Source organism: Vitis vinifera, chromosome 2 (genome assembly GCF_030704535.1).
Source record: "Vitis vinifera cultivar Pinot Noir 40024 chromosome 2, ASM3070453v1".
Classification (NCBI taxonomy): Eukaryota; Viridiplantae; Streptophyta; class Magnoliopsida; order Vitales; family Vitaceae; genus Vitis; species Vitis vinifera.
This window is the reverse complement of record NC_081806.1, coordinates 13,028,038-13,053,445: the sequence shown is the minus strand read 5'-3', so window position 1 is coordinate 13,053,445 and position 25,408 is coordinate 13,028,038. Positions and strand designations below refer to the sequence as shown.

At 38.3% G+C, this 25,408-nt stretch overlaps 1 pseudogene; it reads left to right on the top strand.

The window, feature by feature from the left end:
* The window catches only part of LOC100854118 (uncharacterized), an 80,341-nt pseudogene that overhangs the window by 1,443 nt on the left and 53,490 nt on the right, over window positions 1-25,408 (top strand).

Sequence of the window (25,408 nt, the reverse complement as noted above, 5' to 3'; positions counted from 1 at the left end):
GAATGTTTCTTGAGATTTGCCTTGACACATGTCTTGAATTCACTAACTAGCATTCCAACGTTATGGTTGTAAGTGTTGTTCCTTTGAATGCAAGACAATTTAGGGACATGATAGAATGAATACTCTTTTTGGATTTCTTTTATGTTTATTCTTTTGGAAAGAAGGTACCAAGTTATCAGATGTTCTAAATGAAAGAAATTTGCAACAATTTGGCATGGTCTTTTTGATAGGTAAGGATCAATTGTATTAAAAGTGCTTATCAAAAGGGCACACAAAAGTATACATGGTGTATTCAAGCGCTAAAGGTGAAACATGGTAGAGGGAAACAGAAAAAACAACACCCTTGCCTTACTTAGACTCTTAGAGTTCAACTATCGATAGCGTTGATCATTGACAAAGAGCTGTCTCTTGTGTGTACCCTAACCTATTCTAAAAAATTGTACATAAATAGTTGTTTAATTGCTCGATCTGCATATTTAGTGTTCTCGAAAGCTCTCTTATTTCTCTACTCCAAAAATCAAAATAAAGGAGCTGCTCTCCACACTGTTTTCCTACAAAGGGTATGTGCTAGCTTAGAAGGACATCTCGAACTAAGGAGATCACCACTTACTGAACACCTAATAGAGCATAAATTAATTTCCAAAGCATGACTGCTTTGGAACAATGAAGGAGGATATGGTCCATCGTTTCTTCCTTTACTTTACACAAATAACACTTACCCGACAATTGTGAACCCCTCCTTTTGAGTTGATTTGAAGTTAGAATGTTCCCCATAAAGCTTCCAAACAAAAAAGTCAACTATCATTGGAACCCATGGTCCATATAATGCCAGATGGAAATGCCTCCATTCTATGATTTCTTAAGGAATAAAGCGATTTAACTATAAATTTGCCACTCTTTGATATCCAACTAAATTATGATATCCTCTACATCCCTTCTAATTATTTGCCCTTGCAATCTCTTAAAAAACCTACACCTCTCCTCACTCTTAGTCGATGTTTTGTCTTGTAAACAAGGGATTCCAACAACCTCTCTACCTACTCTACTCCCACAAATTAGTCAATTGTACATCTTTAGCAGGGACCATAGAGAACAACTTAGGAAAAGCCTCTTCTAGGGAATCATTGTTGTACCATCTATCCTTCCAAAATTTTACCCTCCTACCGTTTCCCACCCTATACCCAATCTTATTATGAAACTCCTCTCACTTGCTCTTAATAGCCTTCCACAACTCCACCCCATATCCTTTCCTTCGATGCTCTCGAGCACCATCCGTCCTCTTCCTCCCCACTCTTCCCTATAATGACTTGCTTCCAAAGGGATTATTCTTAGTTGCAATCTCTAACACCATTTTCCAAGGAAGGCCTTGTTTAGAATAGACAAATTTTTGATGCCTAAGCCTTCGCCTTTTTTCTCCATATGGACTATCAATTAATTCATCAAATAAGGCCTTCTTTGAAGCTCTCCTCCCGCTTAAAGTTCACTTTACTTGTAACCAAATAAGTCTTTCTATGGGAATTTGACATTTTGTGGAAGAACTTTAGAATTTTTTTTCTCTTTATTTTAGCCATAATTCTCGTGGTTTCTACCTCTAGGAGATCTATTGTATTACTACCTACATTCTGAACTCCTCCATTATCCCCTCTTAACCTCACTTTCCTCCATTGAAAGGGCGGTCTCCTTTGTTTTTGCATCCCTGAAACCAATCTTGTTGAGAGTTGCAACTTTATTAGTAGACAAATTCCCTACCACCTCTCTATTCTAGACTTGTGGATCCTGCTTCAAAGCCTTTAGTTTGCTAGCTAAAATGTGGCTATAAGAGCCATTAACATTGTAGCCTTCCCACCAATTTCTAACTAGCTCTTTAAAACCTTCTACATTTAGCTTCATATTTTCAAACCCAAAAGGCATTTTGCCCTTCCTCATCTCTCTTTCATCAATAAAATAGGAGCAGGATCCAAAACAAGTTTAGGCAACACACTTTGGGTCAAACAATTGAAGTGACTTTCCCACTCTTTTGAATCAAGGTAGCTATCCAGTCTAGAAAAGGATTGAATATTTAGATCACCACACTAAGTAAAAGGACCTGCCGCAAGGGGATGATCCTTCAATTGAAGCTCATCTATGATCTTCAAATTTCTTCTTTACCTTAGGAATTTGACAAACATTAAGATCCCTTCCAATGCAACAAGGGTTGCTCCACAATGCTCTAATATCTCCCAATTTTGACCATAGATCCTCTCTTTCTCTATCTCTCTCCATTATGAATTGACCTATACACTCCTAAAAGCATCTAAATAAAATTATCCTTGCAGTTCTTAAACCAACATGAAAGAGAAGGCACCCCATTTCTACCTCCAGAAGCTTCATGACCTTATTGTCCCAAAAAAACTAAAATACCCCCTACTTGCCCTCTGGCCTCCACATTACCCCAATTTATATTCTATGTACTCCTAAATTCCTCACCAATTAACTCGACATTTATTACACCTTGGTCTCTTCTAGATGAACTAGGTTTACCCTCTACAATGTGATCAAAGCCTTTGCTACTTTCCGCTTTTCTATATCATTAATATGACTTTTAAATCTTTCACAAAAGGATTCAAATATTTTCTTTTTGATAGGTAAATAAGCAAAATATATTAAAAATGCTTGCAAAAAGGTGCAACAAAGCACACACGGAGTATACAAATATGACCCATAGGCAAGCAATAAAAGAAGAGAGAAAGATTAAAACCCACCGTCCCACCAACACCTAGCTTCAACAAGGGCTGGAAACCCCTTAGCGAAAAACCAAAAAAGAGAAAAACATAAAAAACCTTACCTAGAATGAACAAAGAACCCCTAGTCGAACAAATAGAAAAACATAAAAAACCTTACCTAGAATGAACAAAGAACCCCTAGTCGAACCACTAGTGGTCAACAGAGACCCCTACCACTAACTCCGCACCCCTCTCCCTTTTCCTTTTACTGTGGTTGAAACACTATTATAATTGACTGAGCACTTGAGGCTTTGGATTTCCTTCTCAAGATGCAAAGAGGACAAAATGATTCAAATCTTCTTCACTAAACTTTGCATATCTCTAAATAGCTTCTATTCCTCCTCCCTTTTCTTGAAGCTGAATTATGGTTAATGGAGCACTCCACTTTGCGAAGTCTCCTCTTAAATCTGGATCCAAGTGCCAAATTCTTTTTTATTACTCGACTTAAATCTTTGCTCCTCTTTCTGTTCTCCAACCCTTTTAAGAAGCCATTATTTTCTTCCTTAAGATCCTCAATTGACATTCCCTCAAATATGTTGAAAGTTGCTAATTTTTGAAGGTATCCGTGGAGCAGTTGAAGATTTAGCTTGCTCTACATGGAGGGGAATCACATAATGAGGAAGGCTTCTCAATGAATCCTTCTTCTTGATCACTACAACGACCTCTCATAGTGCTTGCTAACATCTCCACCATCATTCCATTTTTCAGAATAAAGTAGAAAGTTCCAACCATTAAATTTTCAGCCTTTGGAAAAGACCCATTAAGAGGGTTATCCCAGTGAACCATACTCCCTATTGTCTTTTCCATTGGAAGATTGCCATTTGAGATTGAAAAAGGAGAGAATGCCCTGTGCCCTAATAGAGTATGGAGTAAGGAAGCTTACTTGGGAAGTAGGAGGCCTCCTTCACTAGAATTACATCCATAGGAGTCAACAACACAACCTTAACTAGAAATCTCTTCTCAACCGTGGGTTTGAGATCATCCTTGACACTCACAATCATGTCAGAGAGTAATGAACCTTCGAAACCCTCACGATTGCTAGAGCTCATGGTTTTAGCCTGATGAGAGATTGTATAAGGCTCTTGTAATGCTAAAGGGCCAATAATCTCCATTAGGCCTAGACCTTCCCCTTTAAAAGAAACACAACACGCATCCATAGTGCCTAAGCCTCCATCCACGCCTATACCTAATGCAACCCCATTCATTTCATGGGGTGACATGCAAACATCCCCATGTTTGTTTGCATATGGTCCACCAACCCTAGTCTCGCTGCGATGTGTAAAGCACCGTCCAAGTCCTCTCCAACCTCCAGCCCCTACCTAAGCTTGAGCGGCTTCACCACCAACATCCATGGTGGAATCTCCCACCACAGTTGAATGGCGAAGTAAAGCTTTCCTACCATAACTTGCAAACTTCTTGGGACCTTCCATCTGTTTTTACTACTACCTCTCCCACATAAATTTCAGCGCACTACAGTGTCTTCATCTACAACTATGAGGATGTCTTGGTTCAAGTTGATAATTTCTACTTTCCGGTAGATTTTATTGTTCTTGATACAGACCCTACTATAAAGGAAGCTAATTTAGTTCCTATCATCCTTGGAAGGCCATTCCTTGCTACCTCAAATGCAATCATCAACTATAGGAATGGGCTTATGCAACTTACTTTTGGCAACATGACACTTGATCTCAATATTTTCTATATGTCTAAAAAGCAAACCACTCCGGAAGAAGAAGAGGGTCCAGAAGAGTTGTGCATTATTGACACTCTAGTGGAGGAGCACTGCATTGCACCACCTACATCTCATGTCAAAAGCATTTTTGACTCATGGTTGCCTCATACTAACTCCTCACAAGCTTCACCTAATTGCTTAAAAAAGCCTCTGTGCCACAAAAACAAAGGAAGACCCATAATCATCACCTAAGATTCAGCCACCTTATCTCCTTCCCTAAGTTAGCCAACCTTTAGAACCTTTTTTTTTTACAATAGCCTCTTCCTCTTGAACATTGCCACTCTTTTCTAAGGACCTTTTGACTTCATAACTAAATCCAAACTCAAATAAAATAGGAAAGCCACCTATGAAGGCAAGATGGATATCCACTCTCATTCTCCAATTATACTTAACCCAAGACTTTCAGGATGGAAGAAATAGTGTCTCACCTGAGACCTTACCCCATTTTCCCACTAAACATTGATTTATGGCCTGCATTTTGTTGAAAAAATCCAAACCTCCAAATTGAAACCACACAACCTTGTCCACACCCTTCCAACCATCTTTTACTACATTACTAAAAGGTGTTCCTTCTTTGATGCTCTTGGCTATACAACCTGGAGCAAGGGAATTGTTGGCTTTGAGTACCTCAAAAAATCCAAGGGGAAGCTCTACATCAAGGGCTCTTAACTTTCTGGCTAGCACCACCCACCCCCTTAATACTCTCCTTCCTTTTGGGAACACAAGGGAGAATCTCTTTGCCTCCATTGAGCAAACATAACACATAAGGAGAATGTGCGAGCTACATTGCTCCTGAGCTCCAAGTTGAAACTTCTTCCTCCTGTCTGTCTAGGCCTTTTTGAAGCTATTCAGATTTACATCCTGACAACATACTTCCACCCCTTGCAGCAACAAAGACAAATGCTTAGCTCCAAACTTAATCCACTCTGAGAATCCTTTGATCTTCTTTGTGATCTTGCCAACACCCTACCTCCAACTTGATCGATCAAAATGTCAAAAGACTTTGACTAGATCTTGATGTGTTACAGTTCTGTTTTCTTTTATCTGTTACATGGAGTGATTTCTATGGTACTCTACCTGCCATGAATGGGAGTCAAGGGCATTTTTTTCACAGATTGAGTCCTTGTGACATTGCTCACTTTGTATAATTCCAAGATTCTGTAGGCATCCTTATTCATTTGTATATGATATTATTTTTGCACAAAATTAATATTTGAAGTAGTTGATTCCAGGCCTTTGATCTTTTCCCAATCTATCCACTTTACAGGTCTTATTTTGGAACCCATTAGTGTTCTAATGCAAAGAGTGGAACAAGATGCTTTCACAAAGGTATATCGTTTTTTTTTGTTGGTTTTTTTTTTTTTTGGGCAATGGTATTATTTAGTGTTCTATTTGTGAAAACAACTTGTAATAATTCATGTTTGATGTCAATGCTCTTTTTTCTTTTCTTTCATTGAATAGATATTTAACTTGATGAATTAAAGAAAATCACTTGGTTTTGTGTATAAAAAATTCATTAATATGCTGTAAGTAGCATCGAAGCTTTCCTAACTGGTCACCTTTATTGCAGAATATCAATTTATTCTTGTTTTTTTGTTCTGATCAGATTCATGAACTGCTTTTGTTCATATCACTGTTTCACAAAATTAGGTTACCAATATAGAAGCTTCCATTTTGTCTATATGGGTGACACATCATCTTATGATTTGAATCCTATGAGGGTCCTAAGAAAATTTAGTGGATGACAGCTACTTGATAAAACCAGAATGATCCATTGGGGCCTTGAAGCTCTTCTGGTAATTGAGAACCTTGGAAGTGGTTAATTTTGATAATGTATAGCATGGACATAGACATGAGACATGAGTACATCACCCTTGGAAGAGGTTAAGTTTGAATAGGATTTGGAGATGAGACACAAGTCCAATATGACATCAATTTATGACATGATAAATTTTGAAGGACTTATACATGAAAAATATATTACTGTGATTCTTATTTAACTATTAGAAAAAAAGATACTATTTCTATATTTTATATAATAATACAAATATTAGTAAATTTATTTAAATTTCCAAACTCACAATTGCATTACCAGGAAGAAAAAGCTTGGGGAATTTGGTAGTGTATTACTCCTCTTCAGTAGTCTCTCTTCCAAACTATATTATTTTTCTTTATTTAGGAAATACCTTATACTTTTCCACTGAATGTTTGATTTATTTAGGCCATGAAAAAATTATTCAAAATTTTGGACACATCTGAGAAATGTCTGAAACATGTTTGAGAGTATTGTGCTCAAGCTAGCCGCAACTCCTTTTGAAGTGTCTGTTGCATAACTGGGACTCTCTGATGACTTTTATTATTAGATCTTATGAAGTTTTATGCAAAAGGCCATATGAACCACCAAATTTTCACTAAAGAAATCCAAAAATTAACCCTTGTCTCAATTCATATATAAAGTTAGAAATTATCTTAAATTTTATCATGCTATGTGATGTACAATATTAATTTTTAGGGGTAGGAACATTGAAGTTGTTTCCCTTTTAGAAAATATTTTCTACACATTATAATGTTTCTTATGAATATTGTTGTCATGCTTAGGCTTTGCAAGCAAGTTCTGAATTGCAGAATGATGCAATCCTCCTTGAAACACAAGTGGTCAATGAACAGCTTTGGGTGGATAAATATGCTCCAAGTTCATTTACAGAGCTTCTCAGTGATGAACAGACAAATCGTGAGGTGAACATATTGTTCATAGTATTAGTTTGAAGTTCCTACAAAGCCAAAACCTTAGAAGGCTTATTTACATTTGGAGTTTCTGTTTGTTTACTTTTTTTTCATGATTAATTAACCTTGTATTGTTGTTCTGTAGGTCCTCTTGTGGTTGAAACAGTGGGATTCCTGTGTTTTTGGATCTGAAATTAGGAGCACGACGGAGGAGGTCTTGTCTGCTTTGAGACGACATTCTTCCATTGCACAACATCAAAGGCCCTCTGGTATGAGCTTTCTTAGGAAGAATAAAGGACAACGATTGAGTGATGGAAACTCTAGATACTCTAATAATTTGGATCAAGAAAATGGGAATTTGAAAGGCCTTCAGGAGTTGTGGAATAAAAAGTCAAGGGGTACTGGTCCTCCAGAACAAAAGGTTTGTTGTTGTACTTATTTCATAAAACAATTATTTATTTATTTATTTATTTCTTTTTTGTAGTTGATAGATGTTTAGTTTGCCTTTCACTTCAAATAATTTGCATGCAGATACACTTTTGTTTGAAATTTGCTAATCTTTTAATTTTAATATGTCTAACTAATGCACTCCATATATTGGTAAGAAGCAACAAAAAATTAATTCTGGAATAGTAAGGACTTGGAAAAGAGAGGATGTGTTCTTTCATGACATTAAATTGAAAGATAAGTAATCATAGTATAGTAGCTCTATACACATGCTAAATGACCTTAAAGGACTTTTGAAGTAGATGCCCCTCTCATGGCTAGGAAATTTGTGTATTAATTATGATACCTCCTCTTTGCTTTATATTCCGCTAGAAATTCTCTAGAATAATGTGGTGTCTCCTTTATTAAATGGGCATATGTCCAAATGAGGCATTTTTCTTTGTTGTCCTTGGATCATGATAGTGGAGTTACCTTCAATCCAAAAAACATTGTAAGCCTAAACCTTTCCCCCCTTTATGGCCTCTACAAGAGATCAAATCTTTACCTCAATAGCCAAGTCTCTACTAGCTGGTTTTAAGAGGGCTAAGATATTGTCATTTGAAATGGTTTTTAAACATATGGCCAATCCCCGTTTGACCAAGATGCCCTAGCAAACTGTTGGCAAGATTTAGCTTAAAAGATGCTAGGGAAGGAAACCTCCATATATCAATGAATGCAGCATTTGTATTTGTAAAATTACAAACAACAAGTGAATCCAACGATATATTGCTCATTGTGAACGCCTTCAAACTCCTTTGTTAGAACCATCGTTTGAAATGTCGCGATTTTTCACCAAAATATCGGCGAAATTTCGCTTATCAGGTGAGGCCGACACTATATTCAATATCGCAAGTCGTTTGATCGATTTTTCTAGAATTTCGTCAAAATATCGGCATTTATTGGCTTTTTGCTGATTTTTCGGGAAGTCAAACTTTGGTCAACATGGAGTTGGTGGGCTTAGCGCGTCAAACCAGTCAAATTTCAAATATTTTTGCCCTGTTGCCGCTACTGCCAAGATTCAAGCCTAGGCCAAAAGGCTTAGGTTCAAGCCTAGTTACCGCTGGGCGGTTGGGCCAACTTCTTCTTTGTTAATATATGTAGATAATAAATATGTTAAAGTTTATTATTAAAAAATAAATAAATAAATTCTTATTGTTCTATTTAAAATTTTTATTTAATTAATTAATAAATATATAAAAACCACCATTATAAATTTCTTAACAAGTATTTTAATATCATTTATATGATCATTAAATATAAAAAAAATATAAATATTAAAAAATTATATATGCATCATTATTTATTTTACATTATTGAATGCATTTGAATTAAATAAATTATAGTTTTAATATTAGATGTATCATCATTTATCTCGTTAATCCTATTTTTAAAAATTACTATCACTTCACTTTTAAAATTTTTTTATATTTATCCTTTTAATTTTATTTAATTTTGAATGTTTTTATTTTAAAATATTAAAAATATAAATTTATTCTAAAAATAAAAAAATATAAAAAAATAATAATTAAATTCTAATATTTTATAAATTAAAAATAATTTGATTAAATAAATAATAAATTATTAATACCGATGTGGACCCTGCATTTCGACTCGCTCAATGCGTTTCCCACTCGATGGCGAGCTCGATTTTTATTTGAAAAATGATTTTTATTGATTAAGAAAAATGACTTGGAGTCGCCACTTATTTTTGTTTTATTTTTAAAGGGTAAACAAAATAAGAAAGAAAAACCCTAAGTGTGACTCCTTATTTTTTTGGGAAAGGTGGTCTGCGAAAAACCGGATCGGGTTCGGGGGTCAGGTTACTTATCGGGAAGGTACGGTAAAGACCGTAGCACCCCTCTAAGTCCCTAAAGTCGGGTCTCTACTAATAGGATGAAGCTGACGTGTCAATCAACGTGGAAAGTCCATGGGTACTCAAATCAATCATGCACATACGAGAATCAGAATATATATAAAGAATGATCGGGATGAGAGTGGATGCGTACCTGGGCAACGAGTCATCATGCGCTATCAAAAGAGAGGGTTAGTGCAAACTAAAGAGCATAAACATAGCTCACATGTCACTAAATCGAGTACAAAATCATCAAAGGCATGCATGACACTCCACTCAAAATTCATTTTTATTTTAAAGAAATTTTATTTGATGTTGGGCCCCCACCAAAGCCCATTTATTTTGCATGAACCAAATCTGTAAATTCCATCACTAAGAATTACAAAATTTGGTTCTCGCTTATTTAAAAAAATTTTAAAAAAAAAATCAAAAGAGATTCGAAAGTGGCTCGCCGGAGGAGAATGGCGCCCAAATTTTATGGAAAATGAGATTTTGGAACCTAACTAGTCTAAAGAAGAGAAAATGTTGAGATTCGAAATTATTTGAAAACCAAAACTTGGAAAACTTCTTGAAAATAGGACTATGGGGAAATCATTTTTAAAATCAAAGATAAAGGAATGGAGCAATGACAAGTGGTCATAAATTGCATGTCAAAGGTGACCATGCATGATGAAGTTGAAGTTCTGCACGTAGACCGGATGTACCACTAATATAACTCTGTGGGGTGGGTGATTGCATCTGCCATCCTCTTGAAATTAGACTGAGTAGACATCCTGACCTGCTATGACTTCTTCAAATTCATTCTCAACTTTTGGGCCATTAAAAACTGAGATAGGCTCCTCATCCTTGTCTTCCATTTTCACCTCTTTCACTGGACCCTCGTCAATCTCAACTTCTATTTGTTTCACCAACAGAGATGATGAAGGGTTTAGAACCGCATTGTATTATTCCATGTCTTCTAAATGGAACATAACACTCCCAAGTTTTGGGATCGACGCCATTCGGAGGCAATGGAAAAGGGGCAAAGAGATGATCGTTCGCCAGTGGGATAGAGGGAAAAACTTTGTTGAATATTGGTGATAGGATTGATACCAAAAACACCATTCATTCAGCCTATTGGATTCTGTGTGCACCAACTTTCGGAAAAACTGGCCAACAATACAATCTGCCCTTTTTACAAAGGTTCTATACTGATCAGACAAGGAGGGTGCATCTTGGGTCTAATACGAGAATGACCAGCTGTAGAAGAAACTGAACTGTTGTCAAAAGAGTCACACTGGGCTCTCCATTCAGAATATGATGAATCAGTCAAAACGACATTATTGAAACACTTTGGAACGTCCAACTCTACCCCTCAAATCTTCAACATTGGCAACATAGAGATGGTTATCAACAAGCACTGCTGTGAGAGCAGTAAAACCATCATCTCGGTAAGTAACTCTTTCAGTATCCAGACAAAATCATGTCAGCTTGTTGATATGTTTCACTTATTGCCAATTTAGTATTTGTCATAGACTCTGGATGCTTTAACAAATTCTCAAAGAGATGCTTCTTCAAAAAACCTGCTGCTACAGTTGTCTTCTTCTCCTATCATCATTGCCTATCTTTCAACAACTCTCTTCCTAAAAAGCGGATACATCACCTAGCAACCTGATCGATATTGGGAAACCACTAGCAATCACTGACTTGAATACATTCAGTTCAAAGTGGCAGTTTGATCCATTTACAGTAATAGCCACGTGAGTTCCCATAACCTTGAGAGTGGCATTGAACCTCAATCGATAGAGGAATATTGGCAGCATAATCCTCAACACCCCCACCTTCCAGTAGTAGTCAGCGTGATACTCCAGAATACCCATAATCATGTGGAGTTTCTTCAATGGATCTGAAGGAATATGGAGCAAAGCTGTCATTTCACCCTTCAAGAGAAGCACAGGAAGCCAGGACCAGAAGCTAAGCAGTTATTGGAGCTTGGTGGACTGGGTGGTGGGATTTAGTGGGAGATGGGTTAGTGAGGTGGCAGGTTGGATGGATGAAGATATGGGTATGAAGGATAGAGAAATGGGTTTGGTAAGGTAGGTTTAATGAAAGGTGGATGAATTCATGAGAGGAAATGGGTATGAACGTGAGCATGGTGGGTGGAAATATAGCAATGAGAGAGAACGGGTATGATGAGTACAGTCACTGGGCATGCTAAAGTATGTGGATGAAAATGAAGAGCATGGGGATGAGTTTGATGTGTGCAAAGGTTGAGGTGACAGATTGAGTGACGAAGAGTAGTGGGAAGGGTGCAAAGGCAGAATGGATGAGTGAAGGAAGGTAATGAGGGAATTCCATTGTATACAGACATTAGAAGCCAATACTGCAACCAATAGATACAGTGTCCCAGATTGCTGAAGTCATAGCAGACGCTTTCAATGATACAAAGCTGATGATGAAGCCCGTAACTACAGGAGCAAATAACTTGCAGATTAAATCAATCAGTCTTAATACTGTATTCATCCTTGTCAGTACTTTAGGTGGGTGCCCTTCTGACATCACCACTACATGAGCATCCCATGAAACTCAGCACTGAAGCTGCAGCAGCAGGCGACAAAACTTCCTCACCCATCCAGCATGCTAAATATATCTTATATATCCATGTTGCACTCTGAAGCTTCCCCAGGTATGTCTGAATTTCCTTCCACAAGTGCTGCCACAAGAATTCCAATTTTCTAACTTCGTTATCACTCATTTGCATTTCAGAAAGGTCATCACGCTTGATCCAGAGTTGAGTGTTTTTGGGCAAATTATGAAGATTCCACTTATGAATAGTAGGCACATGAGCGAAGGACTGCAGCACCGACTTTGGGAACATTGACCTTAGGTCCATTTGGTTTCATTTTTGGAGTGAGTGCAGCCACTTGGCCATGAGGACAGATCCAAAGCCACATGGGCACCACTTCCAATTGCTTCTGGAACAGCTTAAAACAATTCAGACTTAGAATTCTGGATATCAAAAGCTGATTTGTACAAACTCCTGCTTTCTAGAGGGAATATACGCCTTAATGCAGTAGAGGTTTTGCCACAATTGGAAACCGGGGAGGTGCACTGATCATCTATGTCCAAGCAGGTATCAACATTATGACGTGTGCCATCACAAGAAGGTCCACCATTTACGCTTAAGGCATTATCATCAGGAGCTTTGCAACCAAATGCATATGAGGACTCCACTTCAAGGAAGCCTGATTGAAGGGCAGCAATAGCATTGTCGCATTTCAGAAGGGCATTATCACGCTCAGATATTGCAGCATTTTGTTGCATTAGTGCCTCATATCTTGGGATTGTCAATTTGCAGCTATTATCATGAGGGTTCCACATAACTTTGTAAAGCCTCAATGTGGAGATAAGGATTTATCATTTGAGCAGCAACAGCATTGACAGCTGATAAAACAGGGTGGTCCTCTCGCTTGCCACTTTGTTTAAAGCGAATTAGTACAATTGGCAAAGCAAGAGTTGCATTCCAACTATGGCTGCCATCGTCAAAGAAAGCCCAAAAGGGTCAAAAGGATCTTTGCCAACCACATAGCAGTCCCTATAAGAAAAGAAGCAAGAGCTCTTGTCATATAATTCAGGATCTTGATGGCGTTTCAGCACCATCCAGAGCACAGCCAGCAATGGTGCCATCAATCAACAGCTGCTTCAGAGCATAATCATCCAGCAGCTGATTGCTCCCTTCAATTAAACAAAATAAGCCCTGGGCTGCCATCTCCACAGGAGCTCCTGCTACTGCTGCTAGTGGTGGTGATACGGCTGCTGCCACCCTGAACTGATGCTATGCTCAGGCACAAGGCTTCAACCAGTGATCCACCAGCATGCTGATCAAATTGCCTTACGTTTACTGGTCCCTCTCTCATTGCTGAGCGGATGTCTGCAAGTTCTGCTTCAGAGTCTGCAATTGCTTGCTGTAGATGACTTACCTTTCTCTCATATGCCTCCAGACACTCTTTCTCAAGTTCAAGTAGCATTTCATCTGGCTCAAACGCAGAGAGAATTGCCTGTCACTTGGACCCTGCTTACCTCACTCTCGAACTTCTCCAGTCAGCTAAGAAACACACTCATTCAGCTTACTTGACCTGACATGACCCTGATCAGGCTCTTTCCCTCAGCATCATGCATATACACACATTCATCACATCAAATGTAGAGATGGTAACACCCATTAAGCCATAAACCAGTCGTCTCTCATCAAGACTTCATGCAAATGAGAGGACAAATTTCCCATCGTCACCTCTGTCGGTTGGCTTGTAGTGATTAGACTCTTTAGCAGATCTCACGTTCACAATAATCTCAAGAAATCATTTGAGAGTTGTCGGGCAGAAGCAACAAAGCATTTCAGGCTAAGTTGCCATTCTTTCCTTGCAAACCAAGAAGAATTTATTACCATCCTGATAGCCTTGCCGAGGTAACCAGTCATGATGAAGAAAGATAAGTGCATATGCAAGAGAGTAGGAATAAGGCACTGCAACTTGAGAGTATTTTGGGGGATCAAGTTGCTCCATTGTAGTACGCATTTGGTTTGCGGGAGTGTGAGTGCAGCACCAAAGCCTAGACAAGAGGAAAACACTTGGGACGCGAACAAGCTTGATGCTGCTACTGATGATGATGCCGCTGCCGCTACTGCTCTTTGGTTGAATTTGCAAAGTCCCTGGATTCCCTTCATGGAAGCGTGTGCAGCTGTGACAAACTAACCGAAGTAACGTCGAAGGAAACCTATTATGCCTATACTCGTCAACACTGATGCCGGATATCAAGATAACGTCGAGCGAAGACAACGGGCCTCACTTGTTGTAATCCATAGGTGATTCAAAAGTCAAATTCCATGCACAAACGGGAAGGCAACAAGATGTGTTTGCCTATGATACTAGCCTCAGAAACCATGCCATTGACATCATTGTGCTCGTTACTGCTGATGAGAAAGCCACAGAACCACTAAATGGATCAGGTTTCTGCTTGAAATGTCCATTTCCACATGACAGAATTGAAGCCATTGTCTAGGAATTTGAAGAGCGCATGCCTCAAGAGGAAACATGTTTTAACTCATTGCTGGCACCGTCTGAGGGACACCTGGCAATTCTCCTAGGACAATGGCACCTGGCAGCAATGCAACGACAGATGGTGCCACGTCAAAACCGCTGGTTAATAATTCCATCAACACCAGCACTCCAAGCTCTGCTCAACACTACTGCAATATCAGACCCGTGGCACTGCTTGCCATTATAGATTCCCTTGAACATGCTATCTGTTAGACTTTCTGGCAAATCATGTAGTGGGATCCTAGGGAATAGGAGTCACCACTTCACTTTCTGCCAGGTTGAAGGCTTACTTAATGACTAAGACAGAGAGGGCTTTTCACAATCACTTGCACTGTTCTTCAGAATTCACTTGGCTATAGTGCTGCAATCAACAGGAAGGTGAGCTCCCTCTGTACAATTCCATTAAAAGTTACATGAGCGTGGCAGGAAACGTCACAGCTTCCACCACTAACAACAAAAAAAACAACTTCATAATCACAGCCTGGAGCAGGACAACATTTGGCATCCCTATCGTCTTCAATATAGTGTTGGAATCTTTCCATCAGCTACAGGACTTCCCAGCCGTCCATACATAGTACTCCACATTGCTGCTAGATTCTCCATGCACGAGAATTCCAGCTTTAAGACGAGCATGTTCACTTAAAATATCCACAGTTTCAATAAAGTCAACACCCCTGTCCCATCATCCAAACCCTGATTTCTTTTTAAAGGAGTATCTTCTTTAGCTTCATTCTCTGATCTGCTTTCAGGTATCAAATCTGGATTACATGAAAGTCTGCGGCATGACCTTCCTCTTATTCTTCTTCTTCGCTAGCAAGCTTTCTCTCCCTAGCTAGCTTTACTCTCAGATCCTTCTCATAGAGCTCTCAGAACCCCTCTTAGACCACCTGGAGAACATCCTTTTTCTGCTCATTTACCTTCTCAAAAATACCTACAACTCTCTCTCAAGTATTCTTTTTCTCTCCAAGCTACTTCCTCTTCTCAAAAACATCATTCCCTACTCTCTCTGTTCTCCCTGTCTCTCTTCGGCTTGTTTGCTTCTTCAACCAGAACAACCTCTACAAAATATCTCTCAAAACCCAATATGTTCCTTTCAACCATAATAGATCTCTGTGGGAGTGTGCAGCCAGACCTGGATATACCCTTTCAAAGCCTTTGCATTGAGCAAGGCATAGAAACAAATAGTGGCCACAACAAAGAAGAATCCATAGAAAATAGAACACAAAAGAAAATGAGTAAAGGGGATCTTCAGAGGCTTCACTTCATGGGTCATCAGTGAGCCCTCTGATCAGGTGAGAAAGACCATCTCAAATGCAACTATGAGCATTTTCACAATAGGAGCAAAACATACTAAGATTAACAGTGGTAAACATGTAGGCATGATTATGTTTCAACAAGCAATAAGTGGCCTTCATTATCCACCCCAAGCAAATCAATAAACACTCAAACATCAATAGGAATCATAGAGGAGTAATAAGAATCCAGATCAAATAATAAATCAATTGCATTCATACCTGAAAGAACCCTTTTCCAGTAAGGCTCTGTTTAGCTATCGATGCCTTCAATCCTCCTCCAATGTCGACAAAACCAACCAGCTTACCCTTCTGAACAGCACCCCCTCCTCCTGCAGCTCCAATGAACCCCTCCGAAGCTCCCCCCAAAAAACTCTCAGACCCTCCTCTCAAGCCCTCACACCTCTCTCTCACAGTTTGCTGCTCCTCAACAGAAACGCACCCCTCTCTCCTGCAGCTCCCTGCCCCAAGCTCACCAAAAAGCTCTCCAGAATTTTTCTTACCGTCGTCAATGGGATCCCCCCTTTTTCCTTTGCTGCAGCTGCCAGCTAAAAGTATCCTCAACGGCCAGACGACACCACCTGCAGGAGACGCCCCCTCTCTCTGGAAGCACCCCCCTGAAAAGCACCACCACCCTGCAGCCAAAAACGCTCCTCCTCCTGCAGCTGGCATGCTGTTCCTCCATAACAGAAACGTACCCCCTTCTTCAGCTCCCCTCCAGGTGTCAATCCCTGATTGCTCCTCCAACTCCACTATTGTGATTCTCTAGCAGCTAGTCAAAATGTGACACGTGGCTTCCCCCATATGGTGACACCTGGCTAAAAGCAAGCTGCAGAAAATGAGCCCCAAATGGGGGTCTACAACCGACATATCCTTGCTTTCTGATATTTTTTTGTTTAGCTACACCTATGTCAATTATACTTAGAAAATAACTTTAACATGTGTATTTTTATTTATTTGATAATTTTTGGAGTTTCTCCAAATATTTCCATGACTTTTGAATAATTTTCGCCTTACTTATATTTTTGTCAAAATATCCATTGATATTTCTCTGATATTTCCAATATATCCATAAAATCCAAGTATCGATATATCCCTATTTATCGATATTTCAAAGCATGGTTAGAACCTAGGGAGTTTAATAAAACACACCTATCACATTAATGATCTTGGGAAGTTATACTATTAAGGAAAGTTCTTTCAATTATTCTTGTCTATTTTATCCACATAATAGTCAATATAGCATTGAACCATAGGACACACTTCTTTCTACTATAGCCAAACCTTGAAAGGGGATCTTTAACATCCTTTGAATCTTACTAGGAGCCACACAATATATGGTGATTTATTAAAGAAGTCTTTGCCAAAGAGTAAGGTGCTAGGGCATTGAATAAACACAAGGCTAATCATCTGTCTACTAGGTTTTCACATGACAAAAACCTATGGATGAAGTTTCAAGTGGCTAGTATTGAACCTCTCAATAGGATAGTCAATAGTTGCATGAACCTCTTAATAGATAGTCAATAGTTGTATATAACAATTTAAATTATGAAGTTAGAATTAAAATTTCCATGAGTTTTGGGACAGATTTTTAGGAGTTTTTCCATTTTTTTCCTCATCGTATAGTTGCCTATAGATATACAATTTTTCCTCAAATCAATATATACAATTATTCTCACATATGCCTACAATATTCAATTTATAACAAGGAATTCTATGTGTTGGTACAAGCACTTCTTTATTGGCAATTTTATCTTATTTATAAAGATTTTGTTTTATATTCAGATCATGAAGCACCAAACTCTTAAAAGAATTTAAATCATTGACATGAAAAATGAATTTCTTGTTTACATGAATATTCTTTTGTTCTTAAGCACAAGGTTGAATTGACAATCAGATGCACGAAAGCGGGTGGTTTATTTCCTTACTTCTATGGTTTTCCAAGTGATTGGATTTGATCAAATCATAAAAGATCACCTTTTTTGCAAGTTTATTTATTTATTTTTATTTGTTTGGTTCTTATTTTATTTTTAATTGGGAACAAAACCATAATTCACAAAAAATATGATATTACAAAAGAAGGATCAGAAATCCTTCCCTAAATTACAAAAACAAATAAGAAACAGAGGAAAAGAATTACACTCCAATAGACATCAAAACAACTCAACATTGCTATTTTAACGCTTTTAATTTATATATCAAAATTCAATCAAATGGAATAATGTGGAAGTGAATGCCCTTAAAAACTGTAATAGTGGAGACCTAAAAAGATGAATAGAAATAGGCTAAAACCCATATCATCTCTAAAGTTCTCCACCTATCCTCAAGAATTCTTGTATTTCTTTCTCGCCATACTATCAAAATCAATGTAAGACAATTGATTTGTCATAAAACTTTGCTTCTAGTAGTATTTCCTAAACCACTAAAGGGAATGGTCAACATGTCACTAATACTTCTAAGAGGAACCCAATTCAATTTGGCTGGTTTGAATAGATTGTGCCATACCTCTAAAATAAAAAAAGGATCTTTGTCTCATTACCTATCAAAAAAGGGTGATTGTAGAATTCCTAGCAAACTTGGGCAATGGACTTCCAAGGGCGATGATGTGACCACATAACTACAATTTTTGCATCCTAACCATTTGGATTTGTTCCTTAGATTCTCAAGATAACTATGTGCCTAAGAGCTTTGCTCTCCCTAGGATACCTTCAAAGGCACTTTCCTAAGAGGGTCTTATTCCTTAAAGATATTCTTTTGAACCCCAACCCTCCTACTTCCTTAGTCTTGAACACTTGGATCATCTAATAAGATGATCTCTCTTTCTGTCCCTATACCCTGACTAAAGGAAATCCATTTGCATTTCTGTAATGCCATTGAAGATGACATCTTGTATAACAAAAGGAAATTGTTAGTGTTAGATAGTGTACAGTTATTTCAGTTATTTACTTTTCCTTTTATTTCCTTATTGTATTGTGGGTCCCACTAACATGTATATATATACCCAAGTCCAATGTGTATTATTAATAGTTTTTCAATAACAAAAATTAAAGATTATCCCTTTTCTCTCTTTTCACATGGTATCAAAGCCTAGGGAGAAAAAAAAACCTAATTATTTCCGATTTATCCGTGATTCAATTTTGGGAAACCTTTCAGTGACCGTGTTTCATTCCGGTCACCTTTCCCATCTCCTAAAGCTTTTCGATCAACCTTCTCGTCGTCAGAAAACCCTCACCGCTGTAAGAAAACCCTCACCACCGGTGACTTTTTCCGACGACGTCCTTTTTCGACACCGACCATACCATCAGGTGCGTAAGGAGGAGATCTTCAAGTTTTGTCAAAGCACTGGAGGGAGATTCTCATCCACGCGCCAGCCACGCGTGTTTCTTCTTTGGCGGCTTTAACCTCATGCGCCGGCGAGTGAGGGTGTGTGGAGCACTTTTCGGCCACACGCTTCCACCTCCAGCCTCGCCTGATGCCGTCTAGCCACCCTCCATCTGTGCTTGTCCCTTTCGAGCCCTACAAGTGCATTTTTTGGGGGTTTTTTTTGTTTCCGTCGGCCCTCTAAATAGTCTTTCCGGCGACCTCCGGTGACCTCCTCTCCACCCCAAGCCCTACATGTGTCTTAGGAAGTGTTCTTCTACCCTTTCAGTAGTGCCACATTTGTTTTTCTTTACTATTTGGTCTCTCACAACTGCGAATCCTCAGTTTTTTTTTTCTTCTTTTAGTCGCGATCTGAAGTCGTATTAGGGCTCTGTTCGATCCAAACATATTTCGTTCTCCAGATAAGTAGATATGACTACTAAAAGTTCCATTTTTTCCTCTGTCATATCTTGATCTCCTATGATTACTTTGAAGAAATTGGTTGGCAGTGAAAATTATTTGTCCTGGTCTATCTCTATGGAGCTTTGGTTTATGGGTCAAGGTTATGAGGATCACCTTGTTACGCAGGAGGTGAATATCCCTGAGGTTGATAGAGTACAATGGAGGAAGATAGATGCACATTTATGTAGTGTGTTATGGCAATCAATTGATCCTAAGATTCTACTTCATCTTCGGGCCTACAAAACATGCTTTAAATTTTGGAATCAGGCAAAAGGGCTATACACGAATGATATCCAACGTCTTTATAAGGTGGCTTCTTCTATTGTCAATGTCAGACAATAAGACATGGATTTATCTACTTATATTGGCCAGATTGCCTCTCTTAAGGAGGAATTCTTGACCGTGATGCCTCTTTCTACTGATGTTGGGGATCAACGAACACAGATTGACAAGTTCTTCATGGTTCTTACGCTTATTGGCCTCCGTCCAGATCTTGAGACCGCCCGCGATCAGATTCTTGGCAGTTCCTCCGTTCCATCCTTGGATGATGTGTTTGCTCACCTCCTCCATATCTCCTCAACTCAGACTTTGCCATCTGATAACACTTCAAATTCTTCTGTGTTAGTTTCTCAAACTAACTCTCGAGGAGGACGCAGTGGTAACCGAGGTAGAGGCCAACGTCCTCATTGCACCTATTGCAATAAGCTTGGCCACACTCGTGATTGGTGTTATCAGTTACATGGGCGGCCTCCCCGCACTGCCCAGGTGGCCCAATCATCTGATCCTCAGCCGCCTCAGCCTCCCAGTTCCTCCACATCTCAGGGTATTTCCCTCACTGACAGTGAGTATGATGACTATCTCCGCTATCAGGCCACCAAGTCAGCTTCTGTTGCTTCTGATGCCCAGACTGGTAATGCTTTTGCTTGTCTTATCCACACATCTTCTCTTGGACCTTGGATTCTAGATTCTTGCGCTTCCGATCACATATCTGGTAATAAGGATATTTTCTCTTCTATTACTACTACCTCTGCCTTACCTACTGTTACTTTAGCTAATGGTTCCCAAACTATGGCTAAAGGTTTTGGTTTAACTCAGCCTCTCCCTTCCCTACCTCTCCATTCTGTCCTTTACGCCCCTGAGTGTTCTTTTAATCTTATTTCCATCAGCAAAATAACTTGCACTCTTAATTGTTCTATCACTTTTTCTGATAAATTTGTGACCTTGCAAGACTAGAGTACAGGGAAGACGATTGGCATAGGACGAGAGTCTCAAGGCCTTTATCACCTCACCTCGCCTTCAACTCCTGCAGTTTGCATTTCCACTGATGTTTCCCTCCTCATCCACAGTTGCCTAGGTCACCCTAGTCTATCCAAGTTCCAGAAAATGGTCCCTCATTTTTCATCTTTGTCGTTGCTTGCATGTGAGTCTTGTCAGCTTGGGAAACATACTCGTGTCTCGTTCCCAAAGCGTTTGAATAATCGGGCAAAGTCTCCTTTTGAACTTGTCCACACTGATGTTTGGGGTCCTTGTCAGACCGCGTCTACTTTAGGATTTCAGTATTTTGTCACTTTCATTGATGACTATTCTCGATGTACTTGGTTATTTTTAATAAAAAAATCAAGCTGAGTTATTCTTTATTTTCCAAAAATTTTATGCTAAAATCCAAACCCAGTTCAATATTTCTATTCGTGTGTTACGCAGTGACAATGCCAGGGAATATTTTTCTGTACCATTTACTTCATTTATGTGACATGGGATCCTTCATTAGTCTTCTTGTGCTCATACTCCTCAACAAAATAGGGTAGCTGAATGTAAGAATCGACATCTTGTTGAGACAACTCGTACTCTCCTTCTCCATAGTAATGTTCCTTTTCGTTTTTGGGGGGACGCTGTTCTTACAACATGTTATTTGATTAATCGTATGCCCTCATCTGTATTACAAGATCGAATTCCTCATTCTCTTCTTTTCCTTGACTAACCACTTTATTTCCTTCCTCCTCGTGTTTTTGGTTGTACTTGCTTTGTTCATATTCTCACTCCTAGACAAGACAAACTTTCTGCCAAAATCACAAAATGCATCTTCTTGGGATATTCCAGATTTCAAAAGGGTTATCGTTGTTATTCCTTTGAGACTCATCACTACTTTCTCTCTGCTGATGTCACTTTCTTTGAGGACTCACCATTCTTCTCCACCTCTAAGTCTCTTCTTGTTTCTGAAGTCTTACCCCTTCCCATTATCTCCCCACCTGATGCAGTGTGTAACACCTAGTACTAATGAATTAAATAGGCAATAATGATTATTTTGGTACTTAACTTTAAGGTTGCTTAATTAGATGTTAAAACTAGTTTAGTGCTATCATATTTAATTATGAATTAAACTTTGATTAAGGTTAAGTGGGATTAGTTAATGACCTAAGCATGCTTATTAGGTTCTTAGGGACTGATTAGGGTTATGAAAACCTAAAGGACTAATGGGCAATTATGGGTTTTATTTTTTATAACTTGAAGGACTAAAGTGCAAATTTTGGAAATTTGAGTTAGTGGAATGCCACCTCCTACTTGGGTGGATTGGTGGCAGCCATGTGGGCTGCCACCTCATGCTTGGGTGCTTGGAGACCCCTTTATAAGGGGGCTGCAGCTCGTTTTGCTCCATTTCACCTGCAGCAACTTGGGTTAGAGAGAGAAACTAGAGAGAGAAAGTGTAGATTTGAGGTAAGCAAGTGTTTAATTTTGTAATTTTCGTTTATTTTGGTTCCTAATGGTATGTTGAATAGAATTAACGGTAAAAATTGTGTAAAAGTTGAGTATAATTAGCTATAAACTTGTTTTAGTTAAAAATCACAATTAATTAAAGATTAAAGTATTTTATTAATAGTAAGATCAGCATAAATCTTTGTTAATTTGGTTTGATTGAAAAATAGATTAGTAAACATGTGATGAATTGGGTTATTTGGACACTTGGGATTTGTTAATAGGTTAGGCTTTAAGAAAATCAAAAGAATTAGTGTTTGGTAATTAATTAGGGAAATTAATATGTATTGTAAATATTGTTTAATTCAATTCATATTTGATTTGAAAACATGTAGGATATAGATTAGAGAATGTGAGAATAAAAAATTTGCAACAATAAACTATATAAATTTTCATGGTTAGGAAACCTAAATTATGTTGTTTCATTTCAGTTCCTCGTAATAGGCAAAGATTGCCTACTTAGAAGAAACACAAAAAGGAAGTCGGTGTAAGGTAGGGAATTTTATGCTATTCTATGGTGTATCTGATTTCTTTCCTTGAATTATTTGTTGGAATTTTATATTATTTCTATGATTTCATAAAATCTTTTAAAGTGTCATTTGCATCTCGGTTTATTGCATTGAAATGTTACCATGATGTTGGAACGTATATTGGTATGAAGATTTGTGGTTTTGTGTTGTCGAAATGGTTTATGGTGTGATTGCATTGCAAGAAGGATATGGAATTATCACAGATCATATTCAGAGAATTTATTGGTGGCGAAGTGCTTATGTGATGCTACAGGCCTTATCATTTGATATATTGTTTATGTGGGACCGTGGGTCCTTGGGTGAAAGTCCCTAAAGCCCTCGAGGAAGACACTCCGATGTGGGTGTATGGGGTTGGTCCTGCCCCTGGGTTTTAGCCCCTAAAGACACGGGGTTGGTCCTGCCCTTGGGTATGAGTCCCAAAAGACATGGGGTATGACTTGCCCTTGGGTGATGTCCCAGAATAGTCAATATTATATTGATCCAGTATCTTGTGGAGCATTGATATCTGCTGTGTAGATTATTGGGAGTCAGCAAATTATCAGTTGTGAAAGGATGGATGGGGAAAAGAAATGATGAAACCAACAAACACATGCATACATGTTTGACATGATTACACATTTGTTAATGGTTATGAAATGTTTATCATGCATGTTATTAAACGTTTAATTCAAGGTTTTTAAGGGTATACTTAGGATGGTTATAAACTTTCCTACTGAGTTGTGAACTCACCCTATTCCTTCCACCTATAGATGCAGGTCAGAAGACCTATGCAGGAAAGAATGCTTGAGCAATGCTTTACTGTGATTGGATGCTGTTTGCTCATATTGAAAGTCTTTTGAGGCCATGCCTTTTGTATCAAGACTACACCTTTTGTTGGAATGATGTAATGTATATATTTGTTAGATACACTTGTAGTATGGGCTACCCATAGTAAACAATGGGGTTTGGTATATGTAAATTAATGTTGTATAAGTTTCTTTTGTGAAACAAAACATATTTTGTTAACTCAATAGTCACAATGTTTATTACAGGATGTACTCTTTATAACAGGTTTTCCATATCCTCTTTTTGAACAAATTCAAGTAGGAACTCAACATTTAAATTTTTGAGAGCATTTATACTGTATTTGAGTATCAATTCTTTAGTTGAAGAATAAATAATAATAATCATAAGAAGAAAAAAAAAAATTGGGGTGTGACATCTTGGTATCAGAGCATAAGGGATTAGATCCCTATTGTGGACAATAGGTGGGGAGCCCAATAGAAGCACTAGAGTCATTATTATTGTGACATTGTTTTATTGTGTATTATATATTGATATTAAGTGAAGGCTTAAAGGATGGATGTTAGGTTTGTGTTTTTATTGTGTTGATGATATTCCTTGTTGTATTGAGTATGCCTAGCTATAATAATTATGATCATGTTGCCTGTTTGAGTGCTTGATCATTGAGAATCCATTACTATGATATTGTTGTTATCATGTTTGTTTTGCAAATGTTTATATGTGACATAAGTGGTTTGATTGTATTGGTTAAGGGTGCTTGATTTTATGAATAACCCTTATAAGGTGATGTATTGATAATAATAATCCTTGTATACCTTTCTAAGAGAAAATGCCTAGAGGAAGGGACAGATTAACCACAAGGCCTAAACGGACAACTAGATCATCTCCAATATCTCATGGTGATGTAACTGAGGGAAGACCTGTAATACATCCAGTTGCTGGTTCAGAATGCCAGAATGTGAGCTTGATTCGGGAATTTAAAGCATTGAATCCTCCAAGCTTTCAGGGTGGCCCTAATTTTCTTGAAGCTGAGAATTGGATGAAAGAAATAAAGAAAATACTGGATGTAATGGCAGTGCCTGAGGAAAGGAGAGTTTCTTTAGCTTCCTTCATGTTGAGGGATGAAGCAGACAACTGGTGGGATATGATCAAGACTACTCAGGATGTAACTAAAATGGTTTGGATGCAATTTGAGGAGCTGCTTTTATCTAATTACTTTCCAGAGGCCGTTAGAAGACAGAAGAGAGCTGAATTTATACACTTGGTTCAAAGGAACATGACAGTGACTGAATATGCAGCAAAATTTACACAACTATCTAGATATGCTCCAAATGTGGTTGCAGATGAACAAATGCGAGCTGAACAATTCCAAGAGGGGTTGAGATTGAACATTAGAGCACAGGTTGCTCCTTTCATGCTTCGTACTTATAGTGAGGTTGTGGCAAGGGCTCTTGTTATAGAAAGGGAAATGGAGGAAGCTCAAAGGTTGAGAAGCAAAAATTCTAGGTTTGGTGGTTCAGAAAAACGAGAACAGGATTTCAAGCGCCTGAAAATGACTCAACCCCAACAACAACCTAGAAAACAAGAGCAGTATAGTGG